This window comes from Salmo salar, chromosome 06 (genome assembly GCF_965601325.2).
Source record: "Salmo salar chromosome 06, fSalSal1, whole genome shotgun sequence".
In the NCBI taxonomy this organism is placed as follows: Eukaryota; Metazoa; Chordata; class Actinopteri; order Salmoniformes; family Salmonidae; genus Salmo; species Salmo salar.
The window spans coordinates 57,203,122-57,230,786 of record NC_138296.1 but is presented as its reverse complement, the minus strand read 5'-3'; the positions used below and the strand labels follow the sequence as shown (position 1 = coordinate 57,230,786).

General features: G+C 42.2%; 1 long non-coding RNA gene across 1 annotated transcript; it reads right to left on the bottom strand.

Moving 5' to 3' along the window:
* Positions 1–16,825: 16,825 nt before the first annotated feature.
* LOC145879873 (uncharacterized) lies at positions 16,826–26,802 on the bottom strand. The gene is made up of 2 exons (XR_014392698.1): positions 26,112–26,802; positions 16,826–17,492 (listed from the first exon to the last, which is right to left on the bottom strand). It is a non-coding gene; the product is annotated as an uncharacterized LOC145879873 (long non-coding RNA).
* Between the last annotated feature and the right edge of the window lie 863 nt (positions 26,803–27,665).

The window sequence follows — 27,665 nt, the reverse complement described above, 5'->3', positions numbered from 1 at the left end:
TAACAGACTGACCCTAGCCCCCCGACACATAAACTACTGCAGCATAAATACTGGAGGCTGAGACAGGAGGGATCAGAAGACACTGTGGCCCCATCCGATGATATCCTGCCTGTTTGGCCCTGTCCGGGGGTATAACCCCACCCACTTTGCCAAAGCACAGCCCCCACACCACTAGAGGGATGTCTCCACCTTGCATAATACCCTAGATGCAGTCGCAACCCTAATAACAAAAAACATTTGTCATAAGAAACTAGCTCCCTGGTATACATAAAATACCCGAGCCCTGAAGCAAGCTCCCAGAAAATTGGTACGGAAATGGCGCTCCGCCTAACTGGAAGTCATCCGACTAGCTTGGAAAGACAGTACTGTGCAATATCGAAGAGCCCTCACTGCTGCTCGATCATCCTATTTTTAAACTCAATTGATGAGAATAAGAACAATCCCCCCCAACAAATGTATGCTGTCGCAAAGCTAACTAAAAAGCAGCATTCCCGAAGAGATGATGGCTTCCACCTCAGCAGTGATAAATTCATGAACTTCTTTGATGAAAAGATCATGATCATTAGAAAGCAAATTACAGACTCCTCTTTAAATCTGCATATTTCTCCAAAGTTCAGTTGTCCTGAGTCTGCACAACACTGTCAGGACCTAGGATCAAGGGAGACTCAAGTTTTCTAATACTATATCTCTTGACACATTCATGAAAATAGTCATGGCCTTTAAACTTGCATACTAGACCCTATTCCAACTAAACTATTGGAAAAGCTGCTTCCTGTGCTTGGCCCTCCTATATTGAACATAATAAACAGCTCCCTATCCACCGGTTGTGTACCAAACTCATTCAAATCTAAAAAAATATCGTCCCATATCGAATCTCCCATTCCTGTAAACATTTTTTGAAAAAGCTGTTGCGCAGCAACTCACTGCCTTCCTGAAGACAAATAATGTATCCGAAATGCTTCAGTCTCGTTTTAGACTCCATCATTGCACTGGGACTGCACTCGTGAAGGTGCTAAATGACCATTTAATAGCGTCAGACCAAGGCTCTGCATCTGTCCTCGTGCTCCTAGACCTTAGTGCTGCTTTTGATACCATCGATCACCACATTCTTTTGGAGAGATTGTAAACCCAAATTGGTCTACAGTTCTGGCCTGGTTTAGATCTTATCTGTCGTAAAGATATCAGTTTATCTCTGTGGATGGTTTGTCCTCTGTCAAGTTTTGGTGTTCCTCAAGGTTCCGTTTTAGAACCACTATTTCACTATATATTTTACCTCTTGGTGATGTCATTCGGAAACATAAATGTTAACTTTCACTGCTATGTGGACGATACACAGCTGTACATTTCAATGAAACATGGTGAAGCTCCAAAATTGCCCTCCCTGGAAGCCTGTGTTTCAGACATAAGGAAGTGGATGGCGGCAAATGTTTTACTTTTAAACTCGGGCAAAACAGAGATGCTAGTTCTAGGTCCCAAGAAACAAAGAGATCTTCTGTTGGATCTGACAATTAATCTTGATGGTTGTACAGTCATCTCAAAAAGAACTGTGAAGGACCTTGGCGTTACTCTGGACCCTGATCTCTCTTTTGACGAACATATCAAGACTATTTCAAGGACAGCTTTTTACCTTCTTCGTAACATTGCAAAAATCAAACTTTCTTTCCAAAAATAATGCAGAAAAATGTATCCATTCTTTTGTCACTTCTACATTAGACTACTGCAACTTTGATCATATTACTCCAGTGCTAGCTTCTCTACACTGGCTTCCTGTTAAGGCTATGGCTGATTTGAAGATTTTACTGCTAACCTACAAAGCATTACATGGGCTTGCTCCTACCCATCTCCGATTTGGTCCTGCTGTACATACCTACACGTACGCTGTGGTCGTAACACGCAGGCCTCCTTATTGTCCCCAGAATTTCTAAGTAAATCTGGAGGCAGGGCTTTCTCCTATAGAACTGACTAGGGTCAATCTGTTATCTGGAGTATTTCTCCTGTCTTATCCGGTGTCCTGTGTGAATTAAAGTATGTTCTCACTAATTCTCTCCCTCTCCCTCACCTCCCGGAGGGCCTGAGCCCTGGGACCATGCCTCAGGACTACCTGGCCTAATGACCCTTGCTGTCCCCAGTCCACCTGGTCGTGCTGCTGCTCCAGTTTCAACTGTTCTGCCTGAGGCTATGGAACCCTGACCTGTTCACTGGACGTTCTTCTTTGTCCTGGACCTGCTGTTTTCGACTCTCTCTCTCTCTCTCTCTGTACCGCACCTGCTGTCTTGAACTCTGAATGCTCGGGCTATGAAAAGCCAACTGAAGTTTTCTCCTGATGTGCTGACCTGTTTCACCCTCTACAACCATGGGGATATGGAGCGCTCTGTCATGCAAGTTCAGTTTCACAATTCGACTGCACATAATAGAGATTAAACAGTAGCTAATTTTCCTCAAACATCGGACACCCCTAATTTCGGACACTCTCTAGTCGTTGGAGGATTAAATCACCTTGAGCTCAACATTTACATGGCCTGGAAAATAACGGTACATTTTGCAACTAAAGACACCCTTCTTGCAAGCTGACCACCAATTTTCATTGCAATTTATGTAAGTTAAGTTAGGTTTGATAGTTTTAAAAAAGTGATATAAATATATATATATATATATATATATATATATATATATATATACTGCTCAAAAAAATAAAGGGAACACTTAAACAACACAATGTAACTCCAAGTCAATCACACTTCTGTGAAATCAAACTGTCCACTTAGGAAGCAACACTGATTGACAATAAATTTCACATGCTGTTGTGCAAATGGAATAGACGACAGGTGGAAATTATAGGCAATTAGCAAGACACCCCCAATAAAGGAGTGGTTCGGCAGGTGGTGACCACAGACCACTTCTCAGTTCCTATGCTTCCTGGCTGATGTTTTGGTCACTTTTGAATGCTGGCGGTGCTTTCACTCTAGTGGTAGCATGAGGCGGAGTCTACAACCCACACAAGTGGCTCAGGTAGTGCAGCTCATCCAGGATGGCACATCAATGCGAGCTGTGGCAAGAAAGTTTGCTGTGTCTGTCAGCGTAGTGTCCAGAGCATGGAGGCGCTACCAGGAGACAGGCCAATACATCAGGAGATGTGGAGGAGGCCGTAGGAGGGCAACAACCCAGCAGCAGGACCGCTACCTCCGCCTTTGTGCAAGGAGGAGCAGGAGGAGCACTGCCAGAGCCCTGCAAAATGACCTCCATCAGGCCACAAATGTGCATGTGTCTGCTCAAACGGTCAGAAACAGACTCCATGAGGGTGGTATGAGGGCCCGACGTCCACAGGTGGGGGTTGTGCTTACGGCCCAACACCGTGCAGGACGTTTGGCATTTGCCAGAGAACACCAAGATTGGCAAATTCGTCACTGGCGCCCTGTGCTCTTCACAGATGAAAGCAGGTTCACACGGAGCACGTGACAGAGTCTGGAGATGCTGTGGAGAACGTTCTGCTGCCTGCAACATCCTCCAGCATGACCGGTTTGGCGGTGGGTCAGTCATAGTGTGGGGTGGCATTTCTTTGGGGGGCCGCACAGCCCTCCATGTGCTCGCCAGAGGTAGCCTGACTGCCATTAGGTACCGAGATGAGATCTTCAGACCCCTTGTGAGACCATATGCTGGTGCGGTTGGCCCTGGGTTCCTCCTAATGCAAGACAATGCTAGACCTCATGTGGCTGGAGTGTGTCAGCAGTTCCTGCAAGAGGAAGGCATTGATGCTATGGACTGGCCCGCCCGCTCACCAGACCTGAATCCAATTGCGCACATCTGGGACATCATGTCTCGCTCCATCCACCAACGCCACGTTGCACCACAGACTGTCCAGGAGTTGGCGGATGCTTTAGTCCAGGTCTGGGAGGAGATCCCTCAGGAGACCATCCGCCACCTCATCAGGAGCATGCCCAGGCGTTGTAGGGAGGTCATACAGTCACATGGAGGCCACACACACTACTGAGCCTCATTTTGACTTGTTTTAAGGACATTACATCAAAGTTGGATCAGCCTGTAGTGTGGTTTTCCACTTTAATTTTGAGTGTGACTCCAAATCCAGACCTCCATGGGTTGATAAATTGGATTTCCATTGATTATTTTTGTGTGATTTTGTTGTCAGCACATTCAACTATGTAAAGAAAAAATAATTTAATAAGATTATTTCATTCAGATCTAGGATGTGTTATTTTAGTGTTCCCTTTATTTTTTTGAGCAGTGTATGTATATATATATATATATATCCATATCCATATATATATCCATACACTGCTCAAAAAAATAAAGGGAACACTAAAATAACAATATATAAAACTCTCACACCTAACTTAACTTAGGTGGGACAAGCTGTATATTGTAAAACTCCAATGTGCGACACACCACACATTACTTAATATCCAACTGTTTACCTAAATTATTTATACTCATTCATATGTTAGTAATAAACTGTTGTCTACTTTCTCAAAACATAAGATTAATCTGTAAAACAAATAATGAGACATTATTTGGTTACAACACTGAAGAAGATGTTGGTGAAGAACCATTTTTAAGAGTCTACCGGAAGGTGGACAAGGCTACGCAATGAAAAGTTGACAGGCAGGTCAACTAGTTGACAGGCTAGCCAACTAGTCAACTATCTAGTAAACACTTTGGATACGAGGTTGGTGTTTCTTTTTTGAAGAAAACCCCCCCAGATATATCTTGTAATTGAACAAAATAGGTGGCCAATAACTGGGGACCGTATGCCAATAATACAGGATCAAATTTTTTTGCTAAACCGCTTATCAAAAAGCTGATAGTAGCAAACTCAGCAAAAAAAGAAACGTCCCTTTTTCAGGACCCTGTCTTTCAAAGATAATTCGTAAAATACAAATAACTTCACAAATCTTCATTGTAAAAGGGTTTAAAACCTGTTGGGGCTCGGGGGCAGTATTGAGACATTTTGAAAAAAATATGTGCCCATTTTTAACTGCCTCCTACACCAACTCAGAAGCTAGGATATGCATATTATTAACACATTCGGATAGAAAACACTCTGAATTTTCTAAAACAGTTTGAATGGTGTCTGTAAGTATAACAAAACTCATATTGCAGGCAAAAACCTGTGAAAAATAGATTTTAAAAAAATGTGAATTTTGTGACTGTACTATTTAGTGTCATTGTTTTATAGATACCATAGTGAGAAAGGATTCATTTCGCAACACCTACGGCTTCCACTAGATGTCAACGATCTTTATAAAGTTGTTTGAAGCGTCTATGATAAACAGAGAGCAAATTAGAATCCAAGGAAGTTGACATGTCATCACTTCATTTTTTTGCGCCTGCGCATAAATCTGAGAAGCGTGAGTTTTCATCATTGTTTATCTAGACATAGGATAGGTTGTGTGAAAATATTACTGATGTTTAACGTTAAAAATGGACCAAAAGATTAATGCTAAACAACATTTGACATGTTTGAACGGACGTAAATAGATTATTTACTAGGTTTTTTTTAGCTTTTCGGCGTGATTTTACACTCCCCCCACCACGTTTTGTGGGAGCATAATGAACGCTAAGTACTTGGTGTTATTTGGACATAAATTATGAACTTTGTCAAAAGAAACCACATTTGTTCCGGACCTGGGATGCCTTCCGGACCTGGGATGCCTGCCTTCTGATGGAGATAATCAAAGGTAAGGGGATATTTACAATGTTATTATCGATTTTAGATGATGCTAACTGTATAGCATAGCCTGTTGTTCTTAGCATAGCACCCTGTTTATTGCAAAATGTGATTTCCCAGTAAAGTTATTTTGAGATCTGGCCATTCGGTAGCAATTACGAGATGATAATATATTATTCTTTGAATGACAATATTATAATTTACCAATGTTTTCGAATAGTAATTTTGTTATGTTCACCGGAAGCATTTCAGAGAAGAAAAAAATCTGAATTTCACGCTACTGTAAAATGCTGTTTTTGGATATAAATATGAACTTGATGGAACAAAAAATGCATGTATTGTATAACATAATGTCCTAGGAGTGTCATCTGATGGAGATTGACAAAAGTTAGTGCATAATTCTAGCTGGTTTCTGCTTTTGGTGACGCATGACCTTGAATTGAAAATGGATGTTTGTACTTTTGTGGCTATGTACTGTCCTAACATAATCTAACTTTATGCTTTTGCCGTAAAGCCTCTTTGAAAATCGAACAATGTGGTTAGATTAAGGAGATGTTTATCATTTAAATTGTGTAAAATAGTTGATTGTTTGAGAAATTGAAATTATTAGATTTTTGATGTTTTGAATTTCCAGCCTTGTTAGCAATCCCGACTCGGGGTTCATTGCTAACCTGTAGCCCCAACAGGTTTTAAGGGAGTCGGAACTATGCCCTGATTTAATGCAGTGGCAGGGCTGAAGTCTAACCTAGCGTCAGCAAGATTTAGAAACCCCAGCGTTCCAGAGTGGCAACCCTCCCCGGAACCCGGGAAGGCAAACTAGCCTCCAATTTTATGTGCCACTCTATAAACATTCCCAGAAAGAGGACTCAAGCCTCATTACCTATTTAAATGTATTCCAGCACTGGACATGCCTACCCCTGCATTGCAGCGACGGGAGTGAAATACTAATGACATGGGCTAACGTAGAGGACGCAGCAATGACAGGTAGGATACGGCGGTGGATAATGAAAATGTGCTAGTCTTCCTTGTTAGTATTCCTGTTAAGGCCTTATCAGCTTTTATAACTGAAGCAAATTAATACAAGTTGGGTTGGAGAAAAAGAGGGAGAGGGAAAGAGGGGGAGAGAGATAGACTTGCTGGATCTGCTAGCCTTTCCGCAGGAATTTTTAACATACTAATGATGCATGTGAATATGTTCTCCAGATAAAAGGGAGAGGGTTGTTCATTGTGCTGATCAAAGATGTTCCTTTGAGCGGTGAGCAAATTAAAGACGCTATGATCTTTCAAAGGTTTATCTGCATCAATATGGTGGTTGATGTGGGGCTCTGGTTGGAAAACTGTCATGCACTTTCATTATGCAACCTCTGATGATTGATGAAATTAATTAATACGTAGGTAAATTGAGATTGGAATGTCAAATGAACTATCTAGATAAAAGTTTTGCTTGACCAGTGTTGGCAGAGTTCGCACTTCCTGGGCTATTCCACTGGTTGTATAGTGCCAGGCAAGCTAAACCATGCAGTATAGACCAGTAGCGGTGCGTGGGTAAAATCACTGGGGAAGCCAAGCCATGTGTTGTGATGATTACGTTGTTTGCTCTATAACCTGTTCATATACCTTGCGACCATGAAACATAGGTCTAAGGCTGAGATAATAAGAAGACACAGTGGCGGAATACATTAAACCACACATTTGTTTCATCACTAAACCGAAGACCAACCTCCGGTGAAGTGCACAAAGCATATTGTATTGAACAAACACTTACATTTCATTCGGAAAGTATTCATACCCCTTGAGCTTTTCCACATTTTGTTACGTTAGAGCCTTATTCTAAAATTGATTAAATTCATTTTATCCTGATTATTCTACACACAATACCCCATAATGATGAAGTCAAATTCATTTTATCCTGATTATTCTACACACAATACCCCATAATGATGAAGTCAAAACATTTATTAAAAATGTAAAACAGAAATACCTTATTTACATAAGTATTCAGACCCTTTGCTATGAGACTTGAAATTGAGCTTAAGTGCATCCTGTTTCTATTGACCATCCTTGAGATGTTTCTACAACTTGATTGGAGTACACCTGTGGTAAATCCAATTGATTGGACATGATTTGGAAAGGCACACACTTGTCTATATAGTGTCCCACAGTTGACAGTGCATGTCAGAGGAAAAACCAAGCCATGAGGTCAAAGGAATTATCCGTGGAGCTCCGAGACAGGATTGTATCGAGGCACAGATCTGGGGAAGGGTACCAAAACATTTCTGCAGCATTGAAGTTTCCCAAAAACCCAGTGACCTCCATCACTCTTAATTGGAAGAAGTTTGGAACCACCAAGACTCTTCCTTGAGCTGGCTGCCTAGCCAAACTGAGCAATCGCGGGAGAAGGGCCTTGGTCAGGGAGGTGACCAAGAACCTGATGGCCACACTGACAGAGCTCCAGAGTTCCTCAGTGGAGATGGGAGAACCTTAGAAGGAAAACCATCTCTGCAGCACTCCACCAATCAGGCATTTATGAAAGCCACTCCTCAGTAAAAGGCGCATGACAGCCCACCTAAAGGACTCCAAGACCATGAGAAACAAGATTCTCTGGTCTGATGAAACCAAGATTGAACTCTTTGGCCTGAATGCCAAACGTCATGTCTGTAGGAAACCTGGCACTACAGTAAAGCATGGTGGTGGCAGCATCATGCTATGGGGATGTTATTCAGCAGCGGGTACTGGGACACTAGTCAGAATTGATGGAAAAATGTATGGAGCAAAGTCATACCAAGATGCCGTAGCATTGCAGATGTATTTTTGTCATTGTCCCGTGTAAAAAAAAAAAGTTGTTGTATTTTTCAATTTCTTTTTCCATTTTTAAATTAAATATACCTCCCGGCAACCCGCCTCACCCAATGTGATAAGGATCTGCTATTTTTAGACCTTATAGCTAGAACCTCCATCAGAGGGGCTAGCCATCAGTTGCTAACCAGCTAATCAGCTAGTAGCTATTTAGTCATTGATAGCCACTGCTAGCGGCCTTTACCTTTAGCTCTAGCTCAGACCACCAGCCACTTTTAGCCTGGATAATACCCAGATAATCTCCACTACATTACCAGATTCCTGGCGTAAACTCTGGACCATTAGTCCAGATCATCGCAGCTATCTAGCTGCTACCGAGTGGCCCAGTCCCGAAGCTAGCCTTGAGCCAGGCCCATCTCCCGGCCTGCTCAGTGGACCCTATGATCACTTGGCTACACAGTTGATGCCTCCCGGACTCTTCACTAACACGACTAGAAGCCACTACATCACCGGATTGGACCTTTGCATCGGCTCATCGCAGCTAGCTAGCTGCTACCGAGTGGCTAACGCCCTTGTCCTGAAGCTAGCACCAGTTAGCTTTATACCTCGCTTTATGTCTCTGTCTAATGTCAATATGCTTTGCATACTGTTCAGGGAAGTTATCATTGTTTTATATTACTGCGGAGCCCCTAGCCCCACTCAACATGCCTCAGATACCTCTTTTGTCCCACCTGCCACACATGCGGTGACCTCACCAAGCATAACTAGTGCCTCCAGAGATGCAACCTCTCTTATCGTCACTCAATGCCTAGGTTTACCTCCACTGTACACGCACCCTACCATACCCCTGTCTGTACATTATGCCCTGAATCTATTCTACCATGCCAAGAAATCTGCTCCTTTTTATTCTCTGTCCCCAACGCACTAGACAACCAGTTTTGATAGCCTTTAGCCGTACCCTCATCTTACTCCTCCTCTGTTCCTCGGGTGATGTAGAGGTTAACCCAGGCCCTGTGTGTCCCCAGGCGCTCTCATTTGTTGACTTTTGTAACAGTAAAAGCCTTGGTTTCATGCATGTTAACATCAGAAGCGTCCTCCCTAAATTTGTTTTACTCACTGCTTTGGCACACTCCGCCAACCCTGATGTCCTTGCTGTGTCTGAATCCTGGCTAAGGAAGCCCACCAAAAATTCAAAGATTTCCATCCCCAACTAATACATTTTCCGTCAAGATAGAACTGCCAAAGGGTGGAGGAGTTGCAATCTACTGCAGAGATAGCCTGCAAAGTAATGTCATACTTTCCAGGTCTATGCCCAAACAGTTCGAGCTTCTAATTTTAAAAATGAATCTCTCCAGAAATAAGTCTCTCACTGTTGCCGCCTGTTATACCTCAATCAGCCTGACTAACCGGTGTCTGTATGAAGCCTCGCTACTTTTATAGCCTCGCTACTGTTTTTCCAAAGTCTTTCTACTGTTGTTTTGATTTCTTTACTTACCTATTGTTCACCTAATACCTTTTTTGCACTATTGGTTAGAGCCTGTAAGTAAGCATTTCACTGTAAGGTCTACACCTGTTGTATTCGGCGCATGTGACAAATAAACTTTAATGTGATTTATAGACCCCCCAGCTGTGCCCTGGACACCATATGTGAATTGATTGCTCCCCATCTATCTTCAGAGTTCATTCTGTTAGGTGACCTAAACTGGGATATGCTTAACACCCCGGCCGTCCTACAATCTAAGCTAGATGCCCTCAATCTCACACAAATTATCAAGGAACCCACCAGGTACAACCCTAAATCCGTAAACATGGGCACCCTCATAGATATTATCCTGACCGACTTGCCCTCCAAATACACCTCTGCTGTTATCAATCAGGATCTCAGCGATCACTGCCTCATTTCCTGCATTCGTTATGGCTTTTTCAAACAGAAATTTGCATCCTATAGCTCTAACTCCAAATAATTCTGCGACGCTGTAAAGTCCATGGAGAATAAGAGCACCTCCTCCACTGAGGCTAGGAAACACTGTCAACACCGATAAATCCACGATAATCGAGAATTTCAATAAGCATTTCTCTACGGCTGGCCATGCTTTCTGCCTGGCTACCCCAACCCCGGCCAACAGCTCCGCACCTCTGCAGATACTTGCCCAAGTCTCCCCAGGTTCTCCTTCACCCAAATCCAGATAGCAGATGTTCTGAAAGAGCAGCAAAACCTGGACCTGTACAAATCAGCTTGGCTATCTCTTTCTAAAATTATGCTGCCATTGTTGCAACCCCTATTACTAGTCTGTTCAACCTCTCTTTCGTATCGTCCGAGATTCCTAAAGATTGGAAAGCTGCCGCGGTCATCCCCCTCTTCAAATGGTGTGACACTCTAGACCCAAACTGTTACAGACCTATATCCATCCTTCGAAAGCCAAGTTAACAAACATCACTGACGATTTCGAATCCCACCGTACCTTCTCCACAGTGCAATCCAGTTTCCGAGCTGGTCACAGGTGCACCTCAGCCACGCTCAAGGTACTAAACGATATCATAACTGCCATCGATAAAAGACAATACTGTGCAGCCGTTTAAATCAACCTGGCCAAGGCTTTCAACTCTGACAATCACCACATTCTTATCGGCAGACTCAACAACGTTGGTTTCTCAAATGACTGCCTTGCCTGGTTCACCAACTACTTCTCAGATAGAGTTCAGTGTGTCAAATCGGAGGGCCTGTTGTCTGGACCTCTGGCAGTTTTCTCTGTATATATCATTGATGTTGCTCTTGCTGCGGGTGATTCCTTGATCCACCTCTATGCAGATGACACCATTCTGAATGCATCTGGCAATTCTTTGGACACTGTTAACAAACCTCCAAACGAGCTTCAATGCCATATATGACAAAGTAAAAGCAGGTTTAGAAAATTTTGAAAATTATAAAAAATACAAAAATGAAATATATTTACAGAACTATTCAGACCCTTTACTCAGTACTTTGTTGAAATACTCAAGTCTTCTTGGGTATGACGCTATAAGCTTGGCACACCTGTATTTGGGGAGTTTCTCCCACTCTTCTCTGCAGATCCTCTCAAGTTCTGTCCAGTTGGATGGGCAGCATCACTGCACAGTTATTTTCAGGTCTCTCCAGAGATGTTTGATCGGGTTCATGTCCGGACTCTGGCCGGGCCACTCGAGGACATTCAGAGACATGTTCCGAAGCCACTCCTGCCTTGTCTTGGCTGTGTACTTAGGGTCATTGTCTTGTTGGAAGGTAAACCTTCGCTCCAGTCTGAGGTACTGAGCGCTCTGGAGCAGGTTTTCATCAAGGATCTCTTTACCTTGCTCCATTCATCTTTCCCTCGATCCTGACTAGTCACCCAGTTCTTGCCTCTGAAACACATCCCCACAGGATGATGCTGCCAAAAACTTGCTTCACCGTAGGGATGGTGCCAGATTTCCTCCAGACGTGACGATTAGCATTCAGGCCAAAGAGTTTAATCTTGGTTTCATCAGACCAGAGAATCTTGTTTCTCATGGTCTGGGAGTCCTTTATTAAATCCAAGCAGGCTGTCATGTGCCTTTTACTGAGGTGTCGCTTCCATCTGGCCACTCTACCATAAAGGCCTGATTGGTGGAGTGCTGCATAAATAGTTGTCCTTCTGAAAGGTCTTTCCACAGAGGAACTCTGGAGCACTGTCAGAGTGAACAGGTGATCAGGTTCTTGGTCACCTCCCTGACCAAGGCCCTTCTCCCCCGATTGCTCAGTTTGTCTGGATGGCCAGGTCTTGGAAGAGTCTTGGTGGTTCCAAACTTCTTCCATTTAAGAATGATGGAAGCAACTGTGATCCTGGGGACCTTCAATGCTGGAGACATTTTCTGGTACCCTTCCCCAGATCTGCGCCTCAACACATTCCTGTCTCGGAGCTCTACGGACAATTCCTTGACTTGGTTTTTGATCTGACATGCACTGTCAACTGTGGGACCTTATATAGACAGGTGTGTGCCTTTCCAAATCATGTACAATCAATTGAATTTATCACAGGTGGACTCCAATGAAGTTGTAGAAACATCTCAAGGATGATCAATGGAAACAGGATCCACCTGAGCTCAATTTTGTCTCTCATAACAAATGGTCTAAATACTTATGTAAATAAGGTATTTCTGATTGAAAATGTTCATAAATTTGTAAACATTTCTAAAACCTTGTGAATTGAATTGCTTTAATTTGCTCGAGTATACAGTGCATTCGGAAATTATTCAGACCCCTTGACTTTTTCCACATTTTGTTACGTTACAGCCTTATTCTAAAATGGATTTAAAAAGAAAATGTCCTCATAATTGGCTTTGATGGTAGCATTCACCTCCTTATAATCAGCTACAATGGGGCGGTCATTTTGGACCAGGAACAAAGAATTCATTAACATGAAACGAACACAACAGAAGGGTTAAATACGAAAATTGGTTTTAGAAAATTGTGATAAATAAAAATATATACCAGTTTCATTTAAGTACCAAAAAAATGACAGCTGTGCCATATAGATTTTAATGTACCGATTCCATGGCATATGGTTTATGAATTGACAATTTTCCATTCTTCCTGAAAGCTCTAATATTTAAAAAAAAGTCAAATACATTCTCTCCGTCTACCACACGCACTTTAAAGATTTGGGTAATAAAGCATTTAAAGGCTGACATTGGTTGATTTTAATACTTTTGACAGGCAAAATTCTAACTCCACCCATGACTTTCGCATTTTTAAACATTCCCAGAAGGCATGGATTATTATAACCTACTGCAGGCCTAAAACCTATGGGTGCAAACAATGTTTCCATGATGGGCTATTAGCAGGACAATAGACTCTTCAACCTTTACAAAAGGATAGCTCTGGCTAGGTGTGAAAATAATGTAATGTAAATTATAATGTTATTGGAGGTTATTTCGTTTTCAAAAAAACGGAAGTGAGCAATTGTAATCTGAATAAAGCCCAAAATAATATTAGTAAAGGCAGAAACATTTATTTAAGTTTTTTAGAGGGAGAGAAAAGCTGGGCCAATTGTGCGCCGCCCTATGGAACTCCAAATCACGGTCTGATGTGATACATAATAATACTTTTTGTTGTATTATTTGTTTTGTCTTTAATGGTGGATTAAACTGAAAGTTGCAACCAATCACAGCTGGTTGTGATACAGCCAACCTAACTTAGAAATACATTTGATGATAGAATTCTCCCCCCACCCTCCTTCTAGGCAAGTCTATTGTCCAACTACATGCTAATAGCCATAATGATGATGTACGACATGACCGTGTGTGTTTGAAAGACTATTTTCCAGTAAGCAACAATTTGTTTACCTACATTTGACAACTTTGTTCCAATATTTGAAGTGTTTGAAAACCTGTTTTCAAAATGCCACCAACTGGCACTAAGAACAGCGGGAACATTTCCGTAGTCAGTACCATTTTTAGTTGAGAGGTTTGCTGAGAGGTTTGTTGCTACTTGGTTGTTAACGTTACTTTGCTACCTGCCAACTTCACGTTTTTTACTTTCTAATAACTGTTTTATATTTTATTTTTCGCTCTACTTTTTTCGTTCAACTTTTTAGCCTTGAACGCTTTATCGGGACATGGTTCTACAGGACCTCCACTAGCCGAAGCTAAGTAGTAACATTATGCCATCTAATTGCAGTCGCTGTACTCATAATATACAGGAGAACTATCGCATTATGATGAGGATAGCCGTGCTGCAAGCCCAGCTTCAGACGCAATCGTTAGGAAGGGTAATTTAAGTTTAGGAAAGGATGAAACAGCGTCTGTGCCACCAATATGTACAGATAGTAGTATAAATCCCCTCGCACAGTCCCCACAGCTGGACAATTTTCTCATGGCTTCTGGAAGGAAATGCTGTCGGAATGTTCAACCAGGGTCCCTCATTCAGCCGACAGAAACTTTCAACTGGTTCTCCCCATTAAGCAATGAGTTAGAGTCAGAGCCTTCTCTGGTCTCTCCTCCACACGTTACGGGGTCTGAGCCACCGAAGTCTTCCACCATTAGCTCTGACAAATTGAAAACCCTAGTCATTGGCAACTCCATTACACACAGTATTAGACTTAAAAAGAATCATCCAGCGATCATGCACTATTTACCAGGGGGCAGGGCTTTCGCTGTAAAGACTAATCTGGAGATGGTGCTGGCTAAGGCTAAAACTGCTGAATAGAGAGTATAGGGATATTGTTATCCAAGTCGGCACCAAAGATGTTAGGATGAAACAGTCAGAGGTCACCAAGCGAAACATAGCTTTAGCATGTAAAACAGCTACAAATGTGTTGGCATCGAGTAATTGTTAAGGGGAGTGATGAGCTCTACAGCAGTCCACAACTCAATCGCTGGTTGAAAACTGTTTTCTGCCCCTCCCAAAATATATCATTTGTAGATAACTGGCCCCCTTTCTGGGACTCGCCCACAAACAGGACTAAGCCTGGCCTGCTGAGGAGTGACGGACTCCATCCTAGCTGGAAGGGTGCTCTCATCTAACTCCTGTAGCTCCACAATGAGATGGACTGCACCCTGTTAGCCAGCCTGCCAGCTTAGTGGAGTCTGCCACTAGCACAGTTAGTGTAGTCAGCTCAGCTATCCCCATTGAGACCATGTCTGTGACTCGATCTAGGTTGGGCAAAACTAAACATGGCGGAGTTCGCTTTAGCAATCTCACTGGAATAAAGACCTCCTCCATTCCTGCCATTATTGAAAGAGATTGTGATATCTCACATCTCAAAATAGGGCTACTTAATGTTAGATCCCTCACTTTCAAGGCAGTTATAGTCAATGAACTAATCACTGATCATAATCTTGATGTGATTGGCCTTATTGAAACATGGCTTAAGCCTGATGAATTTACTGTGTTAAATGAGGCCTCTCCTCCTGGTTACACTAGTGATCATGTCCCCCGCACATCCCGCAAAGGCGAAGGTGTTGGTAACATTTACAATAGCAAATTTCAATTTACAAAAAAAAAATGAATTACCCTGTTTTCATCTTTTAATTTCTAGTCATGAAATCTATGCAGCCTACTCAATCACTTTTTATAGCTACTGTTTATCTTCTTAAGGCTAGTTGGCGGGATTCGGAAGTTCGGATGACTGACGTGCCCTGCATTGGATAGAAAACACCCTGAAGTTTCTAAACCTGTTAAAAATAATGTCTGTGAGTATAACAGAACTGACATGGCAGGCGAAAACCCAAGGAGAATTCATCTGGAATATTTTTTTGTTCTTGAGGTCACAGTCAATTCAAATGCTTGTCTATGGGATATTTAAAGGAATTCCTCCCAGATTGCAGTTCCTATGGCTTCCACTAGATGTCAACAGTCTTTAGAAAGCGTTTCAGGCTTGTTTTTTGAAAAATTAGTTAGTAGTTGTAGTTTTTCAAGATGGTACTCATTTGGACTGTAGTCTTGTGGCGTGCGTGGATGACGGCGCGCACTTCGTTATTTATTTCCAGTATTGAACATACTACATTCCGTCTTCAATTGTATCATTTATTTACATATTAGGGTGCCTGAGGATTGATTAGAAACGTTGTTTGACTTCTTTGGACGAAGTTTATTGCAAACTTTTTGGATTCCTTTGTCTGCATGTTGAACGAGTGGAACGGGTGGATTACTGAATCAAGCGCGCCAACTAAGCTGACTTTTTTGGGATATAAAAAGGACTTTATCGAACAAAACGACCATTTGTTGTTTAGCTGGGACCCTTGGGATTGCAAACAGAGGAAAATCTTCAAAGGTAAGTGATTTATTTTATCGCTATTTCTGATTTTTGTGACGCCTCTGGTGGTTTGGAAAATGTTTTTAATGCTGGTGTATGCGGGGCGCTGTCCTCAGATAATCACATGGTATGCTTTAGCCGTAAAGCCTTTTTGAAATCTGACAAAGCGGTTGGTTAACAAGAAGTTAAACTTTTAAACATTGTAAGACACTTGTATTTTCATGAATGTTTAATATTACGATTTTTCAATTTCGCGCTCTGCAATTTCACCGGATGTTGTCGAGGTGGGTCGCTAGCGTCCCACCTAGCCCAAAGAGGATTTCTAGGCCTCCTGGGCCATATGCAGCGCTCCTCAGTGAGTTCCCTGAATTCCTATCGGACCTTGTAGTTAGGGCAGATAATATTCACATTTTTGGCGACTTTAATATTCACATGGAAAAGTCCACAGACCCACTCCAAAAGGCTTTCGGAGCCATCATCGATTCAGTGGGTTTTGTCCAACATGTCTCCGGACCTACTCACTGCCACACTATGGACCTAGTTTTGTCCCGTGGAATAATTATTGTGGATCTTAATGTTTTTCCTCATAATCCTGGACTATCGGACAACCATTTTATTAAGTTTGCAATCGGAACAAATAATCTGCTTAGACCCCAACCAAGGATCATCAACAAATGTGCTATAAATTCTCGGACAAACCTAAAGATTCCTAGATGCCCTTCCAGACTCCCTCCACCAAAGGACGTCAGAGTACAAAAATCAGTTAACCACCTAACTGAGGAACTAAATTTAACCAAATCAAATCAAATTTATACATAGCCCTTCGTACATCAGCTGATATTCTCAAAGTGCTGTACAGAAACCCAGCCTAAAACCCCAAACAGCAAGCAAAGCATGTGAAAGAAGCACGGTGGCTAGGAAAAACTCCCTAGGAAAAACTCCCTAGAAAGGCCAAAAACCTAGGAAGAAACCTAGAGAGGAACCAGGCTATGAGGGGTGGCCAGTCCTCTTCTGGCTGTGCAGGGTGGATATTATAACAGAACATGGTCAAGATGTTAAAATGTTCATAAATGACCAGCATGGTCAAATAATAATAATCATAGTAGTTGTCGAGGGTGCAACAAGCACGTCCGGTGAACAGGTCAGGGTTCCATAGCCGCAGGCAGAACAGTTGAAACTGGAGCAGCAGCACGGCCAGGTGGACTGGGGACAGCAAGGAGTCATCATACCAGGTAGTCCTGAGGCATGGTCCTAGGGCTCAGGTCCTCCGAGAGAAAGACAGAAAGAGAGAATTAGAGAGAGCATATTTAAATACACACAGGACACCGGATAAGACAAGAGAAATACTCCAGATGTAACAGACTGACCCTAGCCCCCCGACACATAAACTACTGCAGCATAAATACTGGAGGCTGAGACAGGAGGGATCAGAAGACACTGTGGCCCCATCCGATGATATCCTGCCTGTTTGGCCCTGTCCGGGGGTATAACCCCACCCACTTTGCCAAAGCACAGCCCCCACACCACTAGAGGGATGTCTCCACCTTGCATAATACCCTAGATGCAGTCGCAACCCTAATAACAAAAAACATTTGTCATAAGAAACTAGCTCCCTGGTATACATAAAATACCCGAGCCCTGAAGCAAGCTCCCAGAAAATTGGTACGGAAATGGCGCTCCGCCTAACTGGAAGTCATCCGACTAGCTTGGAAAGACAGTACTGTGCAATATCGAAGAGCCCTCACTGCTGCTCGATCATCCTATTTTTAAACTCAATTGATGAGAATAAGAACAATCCCCCCCAACAAATGTATGCTGTCGCAAAGCTAACTAAAAAGCAGCATTCCCGAAGAGATGATGGCTTCCACCTCAGCAGTGATAAATTCATGAACTTCTTTGATGAAAAGATCATGATCATTAGAAAGCAAATTACAGACTCCTCTTTAAATCTGCATATTTCTCCAAAGTTCAGTTGTCCTGAGTCTGCACAACACTGTCAGGACCTAGGATCAAGGGAGACTCAAGTTTTCTAATACTATATCTCTTGACACATTCATGAAAATAGTCATGGCCTTTAAACTTGCATACTAGACCCTATTCCAACTAAACTATTGGAAAAGCTGCTTCCTGTGCTTGGCCCTCCTATATTGAACATAATAAACAGCTCCCTATCCACCGGTTGTGTACCAAACTCATTCAAATCTAAAAAAATATCGTCCCATATCGAATCTCCCATTCCTGTAAACATTTTTTGAAAAAGCTGTTGCGCAGCAACTCACTGCCTTCCTGAAGACAAATAATGTATCCGAAATGCTTCAGTCTCGTTTTAGACTCCATCATTGCACTGGGACTGCACTCGTGAAGGTGCTAAATGACCATTTAATAGCGTCAGACCAAGGCTCTGCATCTGTCCTCGTGCTCCTAGACCTTAGTGCTGCTTTTGATACCATCGATCACCACATTCTTTTGGAGAGATTGTAAACCCAAATTGGTCTACAGTTCTGGCCTGGTTTAGATCTTATCTGTCGTAAAGATATCAGTTTATCTCTGTGGATGGTTTGTCCTCTGACAAGTTTTGGTGTTCCTCAAGGTTCCGTTTTAGAACCACTATTTCACTATATATTTGACCTCTTGGTGATGTCATTCGGAAACATAAATGTTAACTTTCACTGCTATGTGGACGATACACAGCTGTACATTTCAATGAAACATGGTGAAGCTCCAAAATTGCCCTCCCTGGAAGCCTGTGTTTCAGACATAAGGAAGTGGATGGCGGCAAATGTTTTACTTTTAAACTCGGGCAAAACAGAGATGCTAGTTCTAGGTCCCAAGAAACAAAGAGATCTTCTGTTGGATCTGACAATTAATCTTGATGGTTGTACAGTCATCTCAAAAAGAACTGTGAAGGACCTTGGCGTTACTCTGGACCCTGATCTCTCTTTTGACGAACATATCAAGACTATTTCAAGGACAGCTTTTTACCTTCTTCGTAACATTGCAAAAATCAAACTTTCTTTCCAAAAATAATGCAGAAAAATGTATCCATTCTTTTGTCACTTCTACATTAGACTACTGCAACTTTGATCATATTACTCCAGTGCTAGCTTCTCTACACTGGCTTCCTGTTAAGGCTATGGCTGATTTGAAGATTTTACTGCTAACCTACAAAGCATTACATGGGCTTGCTCCTACCCATCTCCGATTTGGTCCTGCTGTACATACCTACACGTACGCTGTGGTCGTAACACGCAGGCCTCCTTATTGTCCCCAGAATTTCTAAGTAAATCTGGAGGCAGGGCTTTCTCCTATAGAACTGACTAGGGTCAATCTGTTATCTGGAGTATTTCTCCTGTCTTATCCGGTGTCCTGTGTGAATTAAAGTATGTTCTCACTAATTCTCTCCCTCACCTCCCGGAGGGCCTGAGCCCTGGGACCATGCCTCAGGACTACCTGGCCTAATGACCCTTGCTGTCCCCAGTCCACCTGGTCGTGCTGCTGCTCCAGTTTCAACTGTTCTGCCTGAGGCTATGGAACCCTGACCTGTTCACTGGACGTTCTTCTTTGTCCTGGACCTGCTGTTTTCGACTCTCTCTCTCTCTCTCTCTCTCTGTACCGCACCTGCTGTCTTGAACTCTGAATGCTCGGGCTATGAAAAGCCAACTGAAGTTTTCTCCTGATGTGCTGACCTGTTTCACCCTCTACAACCATGGGGATATGGAGCGCTCTGTCATGCAAGTTCAGTTTCACAATTCGACTGCACATAATAGAGATTAAACAGTAGCTAATTTTCCTCAAACATCGGACACCCCTAATTTCGGACACTCTCTAGTCGTTGGAGGATTAAATCACCTTGAGCTCAACATTTACATGGCCTGGAAAATAACGGTACATTTTGCAACTAAAGACACCCTTCTTGCAAGCTGACCACCAATTTTCATTGCAATTTATGTAAGTTAAGTTAGGTTTGATAGTTTTAAAAAAGTGATATAAATAAATAAATATATATATATATATATATATATACTGCTCAAAAAAATAAAGGGAACACTTAAACAACACAATGTTACTCCAAGTCAATCACACTTCTGTGAAATCAAACTGTCCACTTAGGAAGCAACACTGATTGACAATACATTTCACATGCTGTTGTGCAAATGGAATAGACGACAGGTGGAAATTATAGGCAATTAGCAAGACACCCCCAATAAAGGAGTGGTTCGGCAGGTGGTGACCACAGACCACTTCTCAGTTCCTATGCTTCCTGGCTGATGTTTTGGTCACTTTTGAATGCTGGCGGTGCTTTCACTCTAGTGGTAGCATGAGGCGGAGTCTACAACCCACACAAGTGGCTCAGGTAGTGCAGCTCATCCAGGATGGCACATCAATGCGAGCTGTGGCAAGAAGGTTTGCTGTGTCTGTCAGCGTAGTGTCCAGAGCATGGAGGCGCTACCAGGAGACAGGCCAATACATCAGGAGATGTGGAGGAGGCCGTAGGAGGGCAACAACCCAGCAGCAGGACCGCTACCTCCGCCTTTGTGCAAGGAGGAGCAGGAGGAGCACTGCCAGAGCCCTGCAAAATGACCTCCAGCAGGCCACAAATGTGCATGTGTCTGCTCAAACGGTCAGAAACAGACTCCATGAGGGCCTGACGTCCACAGGTGGGGGTTGTGCTTACGGCCCAACACCGTGCAGGACGTTTGGCATTTGCCAGAGAACACCAAGATTGGCAAATTCGTCACTGGCGCCCTGTGCTCTTCACAGATGAAAGCAGGTTCACACTGAGCACGTGACAGAGTCTGGAGATGCTGTGGAGAACGTTCTGCTGCCTGCAACATCCTCCAGCATGACCGGTTTGGCGGTGGGTCAGTCATAGTGTGGGGTGGCATTTCTTTGGGGGGCCGCACAGCCCTCCATGTGCTCGCCAGAGGTAGCCTGACTGCCATTAGGTACCGAGATGAGATCTTCAGACCCCTTGTGAGACCATATGCTGGTGCGGTTGGCCCTGGGTTCCTCCTAATGCAAGACAATGCTAGACCTCATGTGGCTGGAGTGTGTCAGCAGTTCCTGCAAGAGGAAGGCATTGATGCTATGGACTGGCCCGCCCGCTCACCAGACCTGAATCCAATTGCGCACATCTGGGACATCATGTCTCGCTCCATCCACCAACGCCACGTTGCACCACAGACTGTCCAGGAGTTGGCGGATGCTTTAGTCCAGGTCTGGGAGGAGATCCCTCAGGAGACCATCCGCCACCTCATCAGGAGCATGCCCAGGCGTTGTAGGGAGGTCATACAGTCACATGGAGGCCACACACACTACTGAGCCTCATTTTGACTTGTTTTTAAGGACATTACATCAAAGTTGGATCAGCCTGTAGTGTGGTTTTCCACTTTAATTTTGAGTGTGACTCCAAATCCAGACCTCCATGGGTTGATAAATTGGATTTCCATTGATTATTTTTGTGTGATTTTGTTGTCAGCACATTCAACTATGTAAAGAAAAAATAATTTAATAAGATTATTTCATTCATTCAGATCTAGGATGTGTTATTTTAGTGTTCCCTTTATTTTTTTGAGCAGTGTATGTGTATATATATATATATATATATATATATATATCCATATCCATATATATATCCATACACTGCTCAAAAAAATAAAGGGAACACTAAAATAACTATATATATATATATATATCACTTTCATAAAACTCTCACACCTAACTTAACTTAGGTGGGACAAGCTGTATATTGTAAAACTCCAATGTGCGACACACCACACATTACTTAATATCCAACTGTTTACCTAAATTATTTATACTCATTCATATGTTAGTAATAAACTGTTGTCTACTTTCTCAAAACATAAGATTAATCTGTAAAACAAATAATGAGACATTATTTGGTTACAACACTGAAGAAGATGTTGGTGAAGAACCATTTTTAAGAGTCTACCGGAAGGTGGACAAGGCTACGCAATGAAAAGTTGACAGGCAGGTCAACTAGTTGACAGGCTAGCCAACTAGTCAACTATCTAGTAAACACTTTGGATACGAGGTTGGTGTTTCTTTTTTGAAGAAACCCCCCCCAGATATATCTTGTAATTGAACAAAATAGGTGGCCAATAACTGGGGACCGTATGCCAATAATACAGGATCAAATTTTTTTGCTAAACCGCTTATCAAAAAGCTGATAGTAGCAAACTCAGCAAAAAAAGAAACGTCCCTTTTTCAGGACCCTGTCTTTCAAAGATAATTCGTAAAATACAAATAACTTCACAAATCTTCATTGTAAAAGGGTTTAAAACCTGTTGGGGCTCGGGGGCAGTATTGAGACATTTTGAAAAAAATATGTGCCCATTTTTAACTGCCTCCTACACCAACTCAGAAGCTAGGATATGCATATTATTAACACATTCGGATAGAAAACACTCTGAATTTTCTAAAACAGTTTGAATGGTGTCTGTAAGTATAACAAAACTCATATTGCAGGCAAAAACCTGTGAAAAATAGATTTTTAAAAAATGTGAATTTTGTGACTGTACTATTTAGTGTCATTGTTTTATAGATACCATAGTGAGAAAGGATTGATTTCGCAACACCTACGGCTTCCACTAGATGTCAACGATCTTTATAAAGTTGTTTGAAGCGTCTATGATAAACAGAGAGCAAATTAGAATCCAAGGAAGTTGACATATCATCACTTCATTTTTTTGCGCCTGCGCATAAATCTGAGAAGCGTGAGTTTTCATCATTGTTTATCTAGACATAGGATAGGTTGTGTGAAAATATTACTGATGTTTAACGTTAAAAATGGACCAAAAGATTAATGCTAAACAACATTTGACATGTTTGAACGGACGTAAATAGATTATTTACTAGGTTTTTTTTAGCTTTTCGGCGTGATTTTACACTCCCCCCACCACGTTTTGTGGGAGCATAATGAACGCTAAGTACTTGGTGTTATTTGGACATAAATTATGAACTTTGTCAAAAGAAACCACATTTGTTCCGGACCTGGGATGCCTTCCGGACCTGGGATGCCTGCCTTCTGATGGAGATAATCAAAGGTAAGGGGATATTTACAATGTTATTATCGATTTTAGATGATGCTAACTGTATAGCATAGCCTGTTGTTCTTAGCATAGCACCCTGTTTATTGCAAAATGTGATTTCCCAGTAAAGTTATTTTGAGATCTGGCCATTCGGTAGCAATTACGAGATGATAATATATTATTCTTTGAATGACAATATTATAATTTACCAATGTTTTCGAATAGTAATTTTGTTATGTTCACCGGAAGCATTTCAGAGAAGAAAAAAATCTGAATTTCACGCTACTGTAAAATGCTGTTTTTGGATATAAATATGAACTTGATGGAACAAAAAATGCATGTATTGTATAACATAATGTCCTAGGAGTGTCATCTGATGGAGATTGACAAAAGTTAGTGCATAATTCTAGCTGGTTTCTGCTTTTGGTGACGCATGACCTTGAATTGAAAATGGATGTTTGTACTTTTGTGGCTATGTACTGTCCTAACATAATCTAACTTTATGCTTTTGCCGTAAAGCCTCTTTGAAAATCGAACAATGTGGTTAGATTAAGGAGATGTTTATCATTTAAATTGTGTAAAATAGTTGATTGTTTGAGAAATTGAAATGATTAGATTTTTGATGTTTTGAATTTCCAGCCTTGTTAGCAATCCCGACTCGGGGTTCATTGCTAACCTGTAGCCCCAACAGGTTTTAAACACTGTTTCCCATGCTTGTTCAATGAACCATAAACAATTAATGAACATGCACCTGTAGAACGGTCGTTAAGACACTAACAGCGGTAGGCAATTAATGTCACAGTTATGAAAACCTTAGTACTCTAAAGAGGCCTTGCTACCGACTCTGAAAAACACCAAAAGAAAGATGCCCAGGGTCCCTGCTCGTCTGCGTGAATGTGCCTTAGGCATGCTGCAAGGAGGCCTGAGGACTGCAGATGTGGCTAGGGCAATAAGTTGCAATGTCTGTACTGTGAGACGCCTAAGACAGCGCTACAGGGAAACAGGATGGACAGCTGATCGTCCTCGTAGTGGCAGACCACGTCTAACAACACCTGCACAGGATAGGTACATCTGAACATCACAGCTGCGGGACAAGTACAGGATGGCAACAACAACTGCCCGAGTTACACCAGGAATGCACAATCCCTCCATCAGTGCTCCGACTGTCCGCAATAGGCTGAGAGAGAGGATGGACTGAGGGCTTGTAGGCCTGTTGTAAGGCAGGTCCTCACCAGACATCACCAGCAAAAATGACGCCTATGGGCACAAACCCACCGTCGCTGGACCAGACAGGACTGGCAAAAAGTGCTCTTCACTGACGAGTCCCGGTTTTGTCTCACCAGGGGTGATGGTCGGATTCGCGTTTATCATCAGAGGAATGAGCGTTACACCGAGGCCTGTACTCTGGAGCGGGATCGATTTGGAGGTGGAGGGTCCGTCATGGTCGGGGACAATAATTGTATATGGTACAATGATTCTCTACACAATAACTTCTTGTTTTATCATATAACCTGAAATTAGGCGAACTGTTAGAATTTTAGCAAACAGGAAATGGTGGAGAGATTTATGCATATTGCACCATTAAAGCTGGAAGCCTTAATTCAAACAATAACAAAGCCTGTCCCCCGCCCCTGTTTCACTAAACAGCTAAGCGATGGGGCTGGAGAAATATCACCACTCTCAAATTCATAGACAGAGCTATGGATGCAAGGACTGACCATCCATTACATCGAATGTATAGTTTTAACCATGATCTGAGGCTATACAGTAATCTTATATATATATATTTTGGGTTATGATGGGATATGACAGTTGAACTAAGCTCATGAGGCTTTTATAAGTTAAATTCTTCAAGAATAAGTGGGTATATATTAATTTATAAGCACATCTCCTACAGTGGGGATGTAGAGAGCTTGGTCTGTTTATTGAAGCTACCTGTTGACAGTCAACTCACCTATGTAATCAGGAACCATTTTAATTTATTTTGTGCATCTGTGTGATCTCATGTATTTTTCATTAAATAACTAGGCAATTCATAGTGAAGACATCCCTCCCTCAGTAGTAGGCTACTTACTGTACTTGGGTTGGGTAGGCTGCTACACCACCTGTTGTAACAAGACAACCTTGGTTCTTATTACACTGGCGCCCTCATCTGACCATTATCTGAAACATAATAATTCGTTATGGATTACTGACATCGGCTCACAGTATAGAAATTCATATCTGATATATGAGGGATGAATTGTGTTTCTGGAATGCGTTATCGTGAAACAATTGCTGCTGTTGAGAGAATAGGCTAGCTTTTCCTGTTTTGGGCTGTTGCCTATACTTATACTTAACCAGCCTTTTTTCGGCTACTATTGTTTGGCTATTTTCAGTTAGAGGAACCACACAAGTGAATAATACAATACATTGAAACAACAATAACCTATTTAACCAGGAAAAGGTTTAAGCAAAAAAAATGGCAAGTCTCTCGATATGATTTTTGTGTAACCGACATTTCTCAATAGGCTTTATGCATATTGCACTAAAACGTTTTTCTCACTTTCAAAGGCATACATATTTTCGTAGCCTGTTTTATGAATGAGAGAGTGCTTCCTGTGAATTTCAGCACCTCAACGAAGCAACACGTTTTCCACAGAAGCACGGACGCTGTTCATCGTGCTGAATCTTGATGTAGGCTACCGCGAGTCATTAGCAAACAAACGTGAACTTCTCTGACAAAGACACATAGACTTCTTTACCATTCAAACAACATCAAATTACCCTGTTTTTCAATACCTTAGTTGCAATTATGTTTTTTATTTTGGCAGTTTACTTCATACTACTTACCTGATATTTTCTTCACATAAGATGAATGGTATATCCAAATATATAGCCATGTGGACAGCCATCGGTATCAACATAGAACGCACCCAGATCCTTATAAGTGGGCACCTTCTTTTCCACTTCAGAGGTCTCAGCGGAATTATATAAAGCCATGGAAAGTCGTCCCTCAAATCGCTACCACCCTGTCAAACCGACATAAGCCAAGTATCATGTAATATTTTCAACCTTATATTCTCACTGATATATTCGTCATGACAAAATGATTCCTGAGAGCAGCTTTCTCCTGTCCAATTCCTGAAGTTCCACAGGGCAATAGAACTACAAAAATCCATCAGTATATCCCAAGTCAGTAGCACATAATCTATTTCACCATAGCGCTTGAATCTGATAGTCGGTTGCGCTCATTCTATCCGTCCCAAATGAAAGCATGTGATCGCATTGTACGTGGACCACCTTAAATCATCCGCCCACTGCCCGTCACTCATTCACTCACCACGTGCACTCTGTCGTAGCTCATTTGACCATTCTTTGGCCATCATTATGTGACTGTTTGTTGGGTAACCTTTACCTACCCTTGAGGGAAATGGCCTCTTTTAAATGAATAAACCGGTTGTAGGGGTTGCCCTATAGCATTCTCATTGTGAGAGGTTTTTAGCAACCTTTTTTTCTGGGCCATGTTGATTGATGACTACAAAGCCACCTGCCCCACAGATAAAACGGATAATGACTTCAAATCTATCAGGGCAGTTTGTGTTTCCAGAAATGGAGGAACATCCACGAGTCACTTGATCACAATGCTGAGTAGATAACGTATATTATTCTTTGGGGCTTTAGAGGCGAATTGTTAGACATTACTGCCAGACTAGTAAAAATCTTATCTCCCAAACACAGAAAGCTTGTTTCAGATAACCAGGCGGCCATTACGAGGGAAAATGAAGTAAATTCTGCCAAACGTGCTCTATTGATTCGTCTCCCACAAGTTAGGGGTTGGTTTGTCTGATTGTTCCGTTAGGCTGTGGCCAGTGGCTCTCCTTATGAGACCTTGACAAAGCGGTTTTTGATACTGTGAAACCATCAACTGGAAAAAGAGTGTGAAGGACTAATGGAGTAAACGGTATTGCTGAATGATGCCTGTAACTCCGAAATGATGCCTGCAACTGGTAGACGTATTTGTAAGCGTTATGCTTGTTTCCATAATAACCTCCCATTTCCCACATTCGAATCACCATAGCAACCTAATTATCCTCATACGAACCACCAGGATGATTCGTACGAGGCTAACGGCCTACCCCTTATGAGATATAATTAAGATGCACCTAGAGGGCTCCCAATCACACTTTTATGCATCCGTTGATTTAAAAAGCAGATAAGAGGAGAGCGAGAGAGACGATTGAATTCCATAATGGTGGTGACGTCTCACGCATCCCTTGGGAAATGTTGGTCCCAGAGAGCAGTCCACGAGGGCTAATAAACTGACAGCCATGCATACGTATTAACATTAATTGATATTACCTGCTCGCCCTCTATACCAACCACATTCAATGAGATAATCCAGAG